General features: G+C 42.8%; 1 protein-coding gene across 2 annotated transcripts in view; it reads left to right on the top strand.

Moving 5' to 3' along the window:
- The first annotated feature begins 5,389 nt into the window (after window positions 1–5,389).
- The window catches only part of USP53 (ubiquitin specific peptidase 53), a 38,560-nt gene continuing 29,694 nt past the window's right edge, over window positions 5,390–14,255 (top strand). For both annotated transcript variants that reach the window (XM_077300449.1, XM_077300448.1), the window contains exon 1: window positions 5,390–5,527. The gene's annotated coding sequence lies outside the window, so the exon portion shown is untranslated. The remainder of the gene's footprint in view (window positions 5,528–14,255) is intronic.

Raw genomic sequence — 14,255 nt, 5'->3', positions numbered from 1 at the left:
TATGTTGTGTGCTTTGTTTCACGCAATAGACCAGCCTACGGTTCGTAACAACTAAGTCTTTTGAAGTCAGTGGGCTTAGAAGTTGTGGTATGTCCCATGGAACTCTGTAAGACTTCTTGAGTCCACACGCCTAGGATTGCTCTGTATACGTTGTAGATATTTTAGATTAATCCCTACAAAAGTATTTAAAGTAACAGGCGAAAGCAAAGAGAATCTCTTGCAATAGCTGCTGCCATTACTGCTGCTTGTGGGGGAGGGGGCAGCTAGGCGGCTGGGAAAGTAATGGGGCAAAAAAAGAAACTGAGAGGCATGGAGGAGAGAGAATGATAACTAGTAACTGGAGGGAGGGAAAATGAGAAACAGAGGACTAGGGCAGGGGTAGCGTTTGATGGCAGGGGCTCATGGGAATTGTAGTCCATGAACATCTGGAGGACCACAGGTTCACTACCCCTGGACTAGGGGAAGAGGGAGGAAGCAAAATTGGGGAGATTGGGAGTGTTCCTTATGGGTCCCCACTTGTTCTTCTCTAATCCTTGCTATCTATTGGCACTGAATTTGGCCTCCCGGTTTATTTTGTAAATTTCTTCAGAACATTCTCCTCCCTTTATCTTCCTATTCAGCTGTAGGCATTCCTGTAAATGCTTCAAGCATTGCCTCTTGGGACCTCCCTCCACCCTTTTCTATACACTTCCAAGCAGTCAAAGTGCTAACAGTCACATAATAAAGTTAGGCTGCTTTTGGTTTATGTCAGCCCACAGTGACATCACCTTTAAGTCACATTCAGCTTATTGCCTTTGAAAATACACAGCACACACGTGACTTGATGAAAAGAAAAGCCTTCCTTTCCTTATGTTATGCCACTCCTAGTAATGGACTTAGAACAAAAACTACATATGCATACCTGAATGTATATGAGCAAAGGAAAGGGTGGGAGCTGCATATACTTTGCAAGCACATGACTTATTTCCTTAGCAATCATTTCTAACTCAGCACAGTACAATCACAGAGCTCTTAATGGTTATTTATTAAGTTATTAATAACCTTTATGCCAAATGAAACACTCAAACAACAGTATCACAACAAAGTTTTTTTTACTGTGTGTTGCTAAAACATAACATGTGTTATTAGATCTTAAATGACTAATCTTATCATTGCTTGCATTCATCCTTACAAGTTTGCTGACACGTTCCAGTTTTTCTCTTGAGATATTGGCTAGAGAACTTGAAATTCTGGACAAAGAGAAAAGAGCCCAGAATGTGTTACCTTGGAGAGTTCACTTCTCGGTGCAGATGACATTCTGCTTAGGCCAGCTGGATCATGAAGCCATGGACTGCACATTGCACTGTGAATTTATTTGCTAACAAGATATGAGACTGTACAAAAATGTTTATATTCTTTTTGAGGTGAAAACTCCAGTTGAGTAACAGAACTAAATAATATTGAACTGTTTCTTCAGATGGAAAGCTGATAGTGCATATAACCTCCCATAAAAAGTACATTGTTTTGCTTCTGAAAGGTTCATGCTCTTATTAAGGAGAATTAACATTTTATAAACATAAGGAACTAGTCTGATAACTTGAGAAAAACTATAATCTAAATTAGTGTAGAGATTTCTGTCCTTTGGAAATTTTGAAGCCAAGGTGTATAAAAATGAAAAATTGGGTGAACATTGAAATATACGTAATACTTAATTTCTTATCAAGCCTAAATTTATTTTACTGCATTAATAACATAAATCCCTAAAATAACAATAAATTTTTATATATTTATGGGATTTGCAGTGCAATCTTCAGCAGAACTACACACTTTTAGGCCTACTTACACCAATGACTTAGAAAAGCATAACTCTGTTTAGGACTGCACTGTTTGAAGTAAAAGGGGAGTGTAATGCAGTAAACCACTATATTTGTGATATCCTGCTACCAGCTTCCCAGCTGCGGTTTTGACCTGGACATTGTGTCCAATATGAGATTCATGTAATCAGTTTCTCCCCACTGTAAACAGAGGTCTGCAATCACCTAACAGCAGTAATTGGAAGACTGATCCTATGCAAAGAGCTCCTAAAAGTACAGGTGTAGCCCCACAGTCTGTACTTGGTAAGCTCTGTTTCCTTAACTCTCTGGCTCAAGAGTTGGCATGAAGCCAATTAACCAGCCAATATTGACAATGGATCCCCTATTGTCAAATACTCCATGAAGCTGAACAAATGGCAACCTACCTTTTAATTTTATTATGGCATCACCTGTTACCACAATGCCTTTAAAATCTTACTTGTGTTTTGTTTATTTTCAAATAATTGCTGCCATTTTGCTTTATTTTTGTTTTCATTTCTTTTTTTAAGTGTTAATTTTGGCTGCGCCCAGTGTGGAACCCCATATAGACTTACTAACTGCAGGAATTACGTTTCATTGAAAATGAAGAAGTGAATAACAAGAAAAAATTGAAGACTACTAGCCTGATAGTGGTTTGTATTTGTCCATTAAAAAAAAAACCTGATCAATTTTCCATGCAAATGAATTATAGCTTTTAACAGATAAGCTTTTCCTACATCTTTCTGCTAATGACCTTTACTTTCATCCAAGGCTAGGGACAGGGGGCACAGGGGGCATAGTCACAGCTGGGGAACTGAAGGGAAGACTCTCTGTGAAAGCCCTGTACGGCTGTAGGTATCAGCAGCCTCATAGGAAATGCAAAAACCACGCAAGCCCCATGATTTGACTACTTCCTGAAAGCACTACCTTCTCCATGTAGATTTCAGCTTCCAGCACTATTTTTGTTTTATTTACTTTATTTACTCTTTTCTCACTTGAGTTGGATAAAACAGTGCAATTAGATAGCATAAAAATGAATCACACAATTAAACTGTGGTTACAGAATTTGAGAGCAACGCAAACAGCAAACTATATAAGGCAAAGTATACTATAATTAATACAAGAAGTGAATTAATCAATACAAGCACTGGATTACAAGGTATAAGGCAATGTCATAAAGCGTAATATCTATAATAATTATTGCAGTGGGTGTCAATGGACTACAAGCCCATTTCATTATTAAAACAGGCTCTTGGTATATTCCATTCTACTATAGTTCTAATCTCTGTTTTAAAAAATGCCCTCCCGAGCATTTTTATTTTGCAAATTTTACAGAATGATAGAAGTGTGGCAGCTTCCTGGCCTCCTCAGGCTGGTCATTCCACAAATGGAAGCCACTACTGGGGATGTACAAGGATAAGCAGCAGCCAATCTTATCCCACTTGCAGGACAGCAAATGCAGAAGGCTTTGCTCAGCAGAGAGAAGCTGTTGCAGCATAGTGGGAAACATTGTCCTGCAGGCATGTGATCCAGGTGATTAATGGCTTTATAGGTGGTAGCCAGAATCTTTAATTGAATTAGTAACTTATCAGTAATTAGTGGAATGTATACTGAATAAGTGTGACATGTATGTTCTATTACTTGAGAGCAACTTTTTTTTTGCTAAATGGAGATAACAAAATGCGTTTTTAACTGCTTGCTTCTTCAGTAATATTTCTGGGCTCAGTATAATCCCTAGGCTCTGGACTGACTCAGCAAGTGTCAATTGAACCCCATCAAAAGTGGGGAGCATAATGTCCTGCAAGACTTCAGCCTTACCAACCAACATTACTGCTGTTTTGTCAAGGTTGTTTCAATGTGTCCACATCAGTAAGATGGCCTCTACAGTATCACTGGAAAGGTGGATAAAAAATAAATAGCTGGAAGTCATCAGTATCTTGATGTCATCCAAACTCATACATAGAATCATAGAGTTGGAAGGGGCCATACAGGCCATCTAATTCAACTCCCTGCTTAATTCAGGATCAGCCTAAAGCATCCTTATCTGTCCAGCCACTGCTTGAAGGCTGTCAGTGCTCACCACCTCCTTAGACAGTCAATTCCACTACATGATTTCTTCAAAAGGCTTCTAATTGAGATGGAATTGCATGACGGATTATTACTGAGCCCTGAGGAATGCCAAAAAGCATTTTTTTCACACTGATAACTATTAGTCTTAAACAGCAGCTCTCTTTCTTCCCCAAAGGAAGATCAAAATCAATTCACTCTTAACTCCTGCTTTCACTTCCAGACACTTAAAAAATGGCATAATTTCTAGTTTCAAACGCCCCTGGTAAAACAATGGTTCTTCTGCATTCCTCTGTCAGGCATTCCTTACCTCCTGGGACCTTTTTCCATGCAGCATCCCTTCTAGAGCTTCTCTTGGCCCTAGGGCCTGAAAAGTTTTTCTCACAGCCTGGCCTTTTGCTCCCCTTACAGAAGCATGTTTTTTTTCTGCATGTCTTCACTTATTTGAGTTGTCCTGACCATTCCATCTCTCCACAGAAGCATACTCACAGAAATTGCACCCCTGGATTAGGGCTGGAGGCTTAGTGCTCAGAACTTGCGGCTCCCCAGATGGGCTTCATCCTCAGCACTAGAACTGGGAAAGAGATGGAGGCCAAGGCACGGTGGAACCGATGCTTGGAGTGCATATTACCTATGCTGCAGGCAGGTGTAAGAATGCTAAGAGACACGGACTGGGCGTCAAGGGAGGGGGGAATCATCAATCCATCACTAAACCTTTAATGACATGAATGCTAAAAAAAAAAACACAGGGTAGCAGTAGACGGGGAGAGGGACTCAATGAAGGCGGGTAGGCTGCTACACAGGGATGCTAACTCCAGCAGGAGCCGCTCCTAAGAACTGGGTGGGCGGGTGGGGTAGAGAAAGGAGAGAGCATGACCTTTCCTTAGTCACCGCTCACAGACTCTCCAACGCATCTGCCCCTTGAGGCGGGATCTGACTCCCCAACTCCTCCGCTGCAATCCCTTTCCAAGCGGCTCCGCACGGCACTCTGGGTGGGCCCCCAGCCTGCGTTGCTCAGGGGCCGCGCGCTCGCCCCCCCCCGCTGCGCATCTGGCCGCGCCGCAGGACCGGCAGGGCATGGAGACGACGCGCGCAGGACGCCGAGCCCTGGCCGTTGCCCCCGCCCACCCAGAACAAGGCCACGCAGCCAGACCAGGAGGCTACAACGTCGCTTTCCGATTGGCTGCCCTAGAGCCTACCTCACAGCCCACGCGCCCAATCCCTTCCAGTGTGTTCCTCCCAACCTCATCCAATCAGAGGTCTCCTCCCCTGCTGTCTGAAGTCATCGGGAGTTAGCAGGAGCGGCTCGAAGACGGCCGACTAACTGGCCCCGCCCCCCCCGAGTTAGCCACCGCGCGCGCCGGCCCAGCGGCAGGAGCGCGCGCGCGCGCCCCTGTTGCCTCCTGCTTCCCCTCCTCCCTCCCCGCGCCTTCCCTTAGACGAAGAAGGGCGCGAGCGTGGCGGCTCCAAGCGGGAGGAAGAAAGTTATAGGGCGGGGGGAGGGACAGAAAGGGGGCGGGGCTACTGCGGGGGGGGGCGGGGAAGGAAGGAGCGAGCCCGACCGCCCAAGGCACAATCTTGGCTTGACGGACGAAGTCGCGGTCGGGATGGGGTGAAGCGGCTGGCGTGGCGGCAGCGTCGGACCGGAGGTGAGTGGCCTCCCGCGTCTCCTTCAAGGGGCAGGGCGGCGCTGAGCCCAGGAGCAGGCGGGCAGGGCGGGCGCCTGGCCCCTCCGGACGCCGCTCAGCCGGAGGACAGGGCTGGGCTCTCCCCGCTCCGGCCAGGGGTCTCTGGGCGCGCAGAGCCTCCCTTCCTCCCGGGGCGGCAGGTGCCTGAGGCGGGGTGCGGCGGAGAGTGTCCCGCAGGTGCGGGCGGGCGGCTTCGCTTGGCGCAGCCTGGTGGCGGGCTGAGCTCGGGTGCCTCAAGCCCGGCGAAAAGCCGCTTCTTACCCCGGTTCCCGGAACCCCCCTCAGCGGATCCCGTGCGGAGACGCCCCCCGTCCGTTTCGGTGTTTACATTCTCCCTTGTAGCTGTCGCGCCCTTCAGCCCTTCTTGACGCTTCCTTCTGGACTACTGGCTGCTGCTGCTGCTGGTTGGTTTCTTGGCTGGGGGAACGGATTGGCTAGTGATCTCCCTCTCTCTCTCTCTCTCTCTCTCCCGCCCCCGCCGCAGCCCCCCCCCCCCCCGGTTTAGCCTGAGTCTTTAATCTGGAGCGTCCAGCGTCGGCGTGGTGCCTGTGGCCCTCGTTTGCAGGGCAGCACAAGTTGCATTCCCCCGCCTCAGCCCCAATCGCCAGTAAACAGGCCGCTTGAGGAGGTAGTTTATTAAGTAGGGAGAGAGCAAGTAAGAAGTGTGGTTCGTTTCGTTTGAGAAAGCGTTTCTGCGGCGTTCTTTTGCATGCGATTTGCACAGAGCTTGAGGGATGCCACAATCCTGGGGGTTTGGATGTAGCATCCAACCTTGAGTGTGTTATTCTCACGTGTGAATAAAGTTTTTACTACATAGACACCTTGACTGCATTGACTCCTCAGATATGTTTTCGTTTGTTCTTGAACAGAACGGCATCCCAATGAATAGCTTTGAAAAATTGAATGAAGTCTTTTGGATTAGCAACTTTCCATTTTCCATATTTATGTTCTTGCATTGTTGAATGAACAAATTCATTTTTATACTATTGAGAGTTTCATAAGTGCTAATCTGTAAAGTTAATTTTTAACCTGGTTATCACATTTGTATTCAGGGGAAGTATACAAGACATGTTTTAAACTTTCATGGAGAACAGGAAGTGTTTATGGGTGTGTGCATGTGTGTAGAAGGTGGATGTCTAGAGCTTGAAGTATTAAGAGATCCCAGAGCTAGGTTTTTTTCTTAAAGAAAATCTAAGCAGTGTAAGAACAGCAAATACATGACTTAGTAACTAAGTGTTGACACAAAACTAATCTTGAGCAAAACACAAATATTAAGCTTCACTAGTTTTAGGTGAAGGTTTTTGTCATTTTAAAGGGTAATCATGTTGTTCTGCAGTAGAGTGGTACCATCAGAGAGTCTAACGTTTTTAGGGTATAAGGTTTCAAAGGGAACTTCTGCTCTCGAAAACTTATGCTCCCAAAATCTTGTTGGTCACTAAAGTGTTCTAAGATCCTAAGTGTCTAAGGTATGCTTTATATATGTTTGTGTGTATGTTATTTTGGATGGAAACAACTTGAGTAAAAAAGATACTCAGTGCATAAGGTTACGTATTCAATACCTTCAATACATAACATACAGTCCAATTTCTGTGACTCTTGTTCCTGTTATTGTGAACTGAAAGGTGACTTTTCTATTTGAAATATGCTGTTTATGCTCTTGATTGGCCAATAAAACTGACATTTCTCTGAAGATAATTTTAGGTGGTTAGCCCTGTTGGGCTGGAGTAGACTAGCAACTTTTGAGTCCAGTATCATCTTAATCTTAAAGACTTAACAATATTTCGAGGGTATAAGTTTTCAAGAGTCAAATTTCCTTGGAGCTCTCATTAATTTCTTGCTGGTCTTTAAGGTGCTACTAGACTCATATCTTGCTCTTTATTTTCTCTGTGAAATTATACTCAAACTTTAATTGCAAATATTTGTGAATTCTACTTTGGCTTTCATTATTATAATTCAGCATTAGGCACACACACACACAAATCAATGTAGGTAAGAGGCTGCATTTTTTAATGGACCTTTATTTGAAGCATGTCCCAAAATGTTAGACTTATTAATATTAATAGATAAAGGAATTAACAGTATGTTTGTTCCTTTCTTTTACAAGCTCTGTTCTTTTGTATTTTCTTTTCACATTTATTTTGTGAAACTCTGCTCTATAGTAAAATGCTCTATATTTGATTTTGGCCCAAAGCTTTCCTTTTTTGGACAGTTTGAGAAGGAACTGGTATATATCCTTACAAATTGTATTAGAAAGTGCTTTGTCTTGTTTATGGGCCTAAGGGCAGATTTGATGTTATGAATGCATTTTGCAACGCCTTGTAAACGTGTTTGTTTGGAAGGAAGCCTTACTAGGTTCACTGCTTCCTTATGTTAGGATTGGGATGGCAGCCATGCGGCTTGAATAGGTCCCATTGAATTCAGTGGAATATTCCATAAGAGAATATGCAGAATTGTGTCCTTATATGACTGCAATAACAAAGTGGCAGAAAGCCATTGTAAAAATATATCTGTACTGATTAATGTAACTTCTCAAATATGAAAATGCCTGCGAGAGTCATAAACATACCAGAGCCCATTGTCTTAAGAGAAAATTAGTTCTTTGTACTGAATGAAGCAGGTTAAACTATTTGGCAGTAATGTTTCCTTTGCTCCTTAAAACTTGGAGACATTTCAAATGTAGTTATAGAAACATGTGAAAGATGCAGTCAGTCTTTCTGGTAATCTGTAAAGTATTTGGCAGTATGAAGAGTGAAAATTGCATTCATAGGGACTAGGGAGGGCCAAAATCTTTGTTTTCATGGATATGTTCACTTTCCTGAACTTTGCCATCACATTACATGTTCACAAAAGTGGGCACATAATTTTCTCAGATCCTAAATCAGTGTTATGTGTCATGAATACATATGACATGTACAGTTATGCATCATTATTTACTTGTAAGCAGAGATTGTGTTATTGTTTACTTAATTGTGCAATATCCTCCTCTTGAATCATGGTCTCTTTCTGCGTATGCATGGATGTGTACAAACTATTCACATTTTTCTGTTGCTTACTTCTCAGTGCTGTTTATTGCGAACAGTACATATCTAATTTCCTTTTCAGGTGCCAAAAGTCCAGCCACATTTTTCACTCAATTTCCATCCTTACTACAGCTCTTGTCCCTCATGAATTTTGACCACATGTGTCCTATGATTCCCAGCACTACAGTTTTGGTGGGCAAAGGGGGCCCTGTCCTCTCTTTCCCACCAGTGGGAAAAACTAGTTGGATACAATCCACTGATGCTCTACTGTATGTGATGCTTTATTGTGAACAATGAATTTGAGCATGATAATCAATATATCTGTACTTGGAATTTAATTCATATTAAAGAAGAGTACTTAATGTTTTCAAAAAGCTAGCTTGATTAAAATATTTAAAAATGTTATTGGAGATTGGGAAAATATGGGGGCCTAAAATAGTTACTATTCATACTGGGAATTCAAACTATTTCCAGTACTGTACGAAGGAGTAAAAAAGCATGGATCGTAAATTTATTTAGAATCAGGTCCTATGAAGTTAAAAGTATTTCCCTTGAAATTTAGGATTATGGTCTAGTAAACTGAGTGGAGACTCTCCATATTTATTTTATTTATATTTTATTTATTATTAAACTTATACCCCACCCCTCTTGACAAGTCAGCTTGGGGCAGCAGTTTCATCTATGTTTGCAGTATTCTTGCTGAAAGAATTGGGGTGCAATTTTTAATATCTGTAAGATTTTGGTTTGCAAAACTTGATTATGCTTACTAATAATGTAGGGGGTTAAAAGAAAGGCTTATTTATTCCAGCAACCTGTTTTCTAGTGTGGTTGGCAGATGCTTTGGAAAAGCCCATAAACAGCATAAAAGCAGCAATGCTCTCTGAGATGATAACAAATAATGTGACTCTAAGGAAGGTGACTTTTAATCATAAGGGCTGTCAGCTAGCTTTACTTCATAGGAAATATTCTGCAGTATCTTCATCACTGAGAAAACCAAACTATGAGGAAGAAAGTTTTCTTTCAGTTCTCATTCCTGTGTTAAAGGAACGGATGTTTTAGATTTTAAACCTGGCTTGTAGGATATCACAAATAACTGCAGGATTATTCCTGATAAAGTCACGATAGTCCTAGGCAACTCCTGTTATCTATCACTGTAACTTCTGAGTGGGTAGTCTGAGTAGACAGGAATTCAAAAGGAACCTTCATGGCTACACAAACCAGGACAACTTGGATATTTGTCACCACCAAGACAGAGACTCAAGCATTGATCTGTGTAAAAATGTGGGAATAGAAAGAATGCATGTTGCATCCTCTGGAATGGGAGAACTTCTGTAGGGTACACATTGAGCTGAAATGAGCAGAGATAAATACTTTTGAAGTAGATTCTGGGTTCAGTTACAGGACTTGGAATTGATAAGGATAGAAAAATTTTTTTTGCACAGTTGAGGAAGGAAAAGAAAATCAGGTGACCTCTGAGGGAGGCTCCCTGATTGGTAAAAGGTGTGAAAGTTCTCAGACCATAGAATTTTTATCATACAAGGAAATGGATCTCGGAGTGAGGAGGTCGCTTTTGTCAAATTTAGAGTGCTAGAAATAGAGTACAACTGTCCAGTCTCAAGTCACATGAGGAGAAAATCTTATTTGTTAGAACTGATAACGAAGCTGCAGCCTTTTGTTAACTGTAATGTTAATGCAGTAGAACAATTAAATTTGAGTCCAGTAGCACTTTATAGAGGAATAAAATGTATATACTCGCATATAAGCTGACCCGCATATAAGCTGAGGCACCCAATTTCACCAAAAATCTGGGCAAACTTATTGACTCTAATATAAGCAGAGGGTGGAAAATGCTCCATCATCACAGGCTCTCCCATCCATCCCCCCAAAAAACCAATAGAGAAAAGTCAAGAGGATGAATAGCTGCTGGTTTTTGTACCCCGCTTTTCACTAACCAAAGAAATCTTAGTGGCTAACAATTGCCTTTCCTTCCTCTCTTGATGCCAAGGCACCCTGAGAGAGTCTGACAGAACTGCTGTGTGAGAACAGCCCTGGCAGGAAAACCAAACGGGGTCCCCCCCCCAGGGCAAACCAGAGCAGAACAAACCAGAGCCAAAGTTGGCAACCTACTAGAACAAGTACAACAGCTACCAAACTGGGAGAATGAACAATGCTAACTACAACTGCAGTGCCCCCCCCCAGAACAAAACACTGAAATAAAGAACTGTAAAAATCTAGTTTTAAAAGAAACACAACCCCAAGAAGAAAAGGCAAACAATGCTACCCCTCAGATAAAAGAAGCAACACTAGGAGAAAGAAACAGTAAATCCCAAAGCACCTTCAAAACCCACCCCACCCCACCCACAGAAATCAAAAGAATAGTTTGGAAGAAGTGATTAAGAAGAGGAAGAAGTGAAGGCAAAAGGAAAAGAAAGACCAGAGGACCTCAGTGAAACTGTTGCTGTCTTACAAGCTGCCAGAGCAAACTCAGCTTGCAGTACACATTTGCAAAAGGCAGTGCAACAATTGGCTGGCTGGAGCAGGCTTTTATTTCAAATACCATATATACCTACGTATAAGCAGAAGAGGGCTTTTTCAGTGTGAAAAATGGTGCTGAAAAACTTAGGCTTATATGTGAGTATATAGGATATATTCAGGAGGGTAGCCATATTGGCCTGAAGCAACAGGGCAAAACTTGTCTAGTGGCACCTTTAAGGCACCTTTAAGGCACCTTTAAGACTTAAAGGAACCACTGTACTTCGTTCTGTTTTCAGGGTCAAGAATCAATGTTCCTTTTATCATGTATAAGTAGGAATGGAGATCTGAGTCTTAATATCTCAGTCATAGGGGGAAGCGGAATTTTGTGAAGAAGAAACCCAGAATACAACAGTACAATGCATAATCAGCTTGATTCAAGCAGAGAATAAATGTTTGATGGAGGAAGATTTGCATCTGTAGTGAGATAAGGATCCTGTGTCCCTTTTCAGCCCTGGGATAGTTCCTTGTTCTGAATTGTGAGAATTAACTCAAGGTCATTCAAGGTCTTTAAGGTACTACTAGACTTAAATCAGGTAACACAACAACCCTGCAAAGTAAGTTAGTCTGAAAGTTTGATTGTCCAAGGTCATTCAGTGAACATCATTGCAGAGTGAGGTTTCAAACCAGATCCTAGTTTGAAACTCAAACCACTGCACTCCACTTGCTTTTAGAGTGCCTGCTGTTCAACAGTAGCAAGTACTCAGACATAGGTGAGTCATGCAAATTAGAAGGCAACAAATAGCCAAAACAGCCCTGGAAAGGGCCAGGGATCTTACTGGCAGATTTAAAGCTACTATAGTTCAGTGGGGAAAATTGGGGGAATTACCTTGATTAGGTTGTTGTAATCAATTTCTGCATGGGCACAAGCACCCAGGAGAGGCAAAACATACTAATGAGATCAAGGGTGGAGGGCAATTTAATGCATTCCTTGGTAGAGTTGCAGACCTGCCTTGATAAGAGTGCTTTCCTTGATTGATGTGCAGACCTTGGGCTAGGCAGACACCTTTGAGAGGAGGAGGACATTGGGTAATGTCCTCATCACTGAAAAGTCTTTTGTTCTTGAGAAAGTTATGCCATGGATCTGGGGAAGATTGCACTGCAATCAGTTTTTATTCCAGCAACACCCTTTCATGTGTCTAAGACTCTCCATTGTCATGACTAAACCCCTGTGCCCTTTTTTTGAGACTTCTGAAGTTTTAAGTCCCTGACACTTAGGCTCTAAAAGGGAGTGCCTATCAAAACAACTAAGTACAGAAGGAAAATGTAGCACCTTCTCAGGGATCTTGGCTGAACATAAGGTAAATGGGGCAATAGGCCCACTGTTGAGTGAAGATGGAGAAACTCTGACAGAGGTCACAGAGAAAGCAGAAAGGCTCAATACCTATTTTGCCTGCTGTTTTCCTAGGACTGTGGACAGATCTAGGGATGGTAGTAGGCAAGCTATAAGTATCTGGATGGCAGAGTAACGTGGACAGAAAGGTTGTTGAGAAGCACCTGGCCGCACTGGATGAGTTCAAATACCCTGGGCCGGATGGTGTGTACCCGAGAATGCTCGGAACCTTTGTCCATCTTCAGGGCCTATTGAACGACTGGAAATGTACCAGGAGGAGAGTATACGTTATCTCAGACTTCAAAAAAGGGATGAGAGACGACTCAGGAAACGGTAGGCCGGTGAGTCTGACCTCTGTCGCAGGATTTCAATAAGACTTTTGACAAGGTTCCTCATTATGTTCTTATGGGTAAACTTGAGGACTGCAGACTAGATTTTCAGATGGTTAGGTGAATAGGGAACTGTTTAGGAAACTGCACCCAAAGAGTAGTTGTCAGTGGTTTTTCTTCAAATTGGAGGAAGATGACCAGTGGGGTGCCATGGGACTTGGTAATGGGTATGGTACTTTTCAACATTTTTATCAATGATCTGGATGGGGGGGGGTGGAGGGACTTATTAAATTTTCAGATGACACCAAATTGGGAGGAGTACCAAACATCCCAGGAGAGAGAGAAATGAGAAGCATGCATCCTGGATAGAAATACACTTCTGGGTAGCGGTGTGTTAATAAGATCTTGGGATACCTGTGAACTGTAAACTAAATACAAGCAGACAGTGTGATGCAGCAGTAAAGAAGGCGAATGCGGTCTTGGGCTTTATCAACAGAGGCATTACATCAAATTCATAAGTTATCATAGTCCTGCTGTATACCTTATTGGTCAGACTGTAAGTGGAGTACTGTGTGCAGTTGTGGAGGCCTCACTTAAAAATGACATGGGCAAAATTGAGAGGGTTCAGAGGAGAGCGATGAAAATGCTCTGTGGATTAAGCCCTATGAGGGAAGGCTGAGGGATGTAGGAATGTTCAGCCTGGAGAAGAGAAGCTTGAGAGGAGACATGAAAGCTATTTGAAAGCTTGTCATTTGGAGGAAGGCAGAGAGCGGTTCCTCCTGGCAGCAGATAATAGGATCCACAGTAATGGATTTAAACTAGATGTAGAATGGTACCGGCTAGATATCAGGATATTTCAACAGTAGAATCAGCTGCCTGAGGAGGTGGTGAGCTCCTGTGTCACTGGTGGTCTTAGTGCAGTAGCTGGACAGATGCTTATCATGAATGCTTTAGGCCAGGGGTAGTCAAACTGCGGCCCTCCAGATGTCCATGGACTACAATTCCCATGAGCCCCTGCCAGTGTTTGCTCATGGGAATTGTAGTCCATGGACATATGGAGGGCCGCAGTTTGATTACCCCTGCTTTAGGCTGATCCTGCATTGACCAGGGGGTTGGCCTAGGTGGCCTACATGGCTTTCCAGTTCTATGAAACAGTGAACTTGTTTTGATGGCATTCTTGAAACTTTACTATGTGAGTGTGAATTCATGACTGCTTAATACATCTTTCCATATTATAGCTAGGAAAAATGGTAAATTCTAACATTTAAACACAACCAAGATAGAATAAAAGTGGGTTAACAATAGAAAACAATGCAGTAAAAGCACTGGCAGTCTTCAAGCAAAGGTTGGATACAGACTTTTCTTGGAAGCTTTAGGATGCTTAGGGCTAATCCTGCGTTGAGCAGGGGGTTGGACTAGATGGCCTGTATGGCCCCTTCCAACTCTATGATTCTATGATTCTAATGGAAACAAAT

The sequence above is a fragment of the Paroedura picta genome, chromosome 10 (assembly GCF_049243985.1).
Source record: "Paroedura picta isolate Pp20150507F chromosome 10, Ppicta_v3.0, whole genome shotgun sequence".
Taxonomy (NCBI): Eukaryota; Metazoa; Chordata; class Lepidosauria; order Squamata; family Gekkonidae; genus Paroedura; species Paroedura picta.
This window is presented reverse-complemented; position numbering and strand designations above follow the sequence as displayed.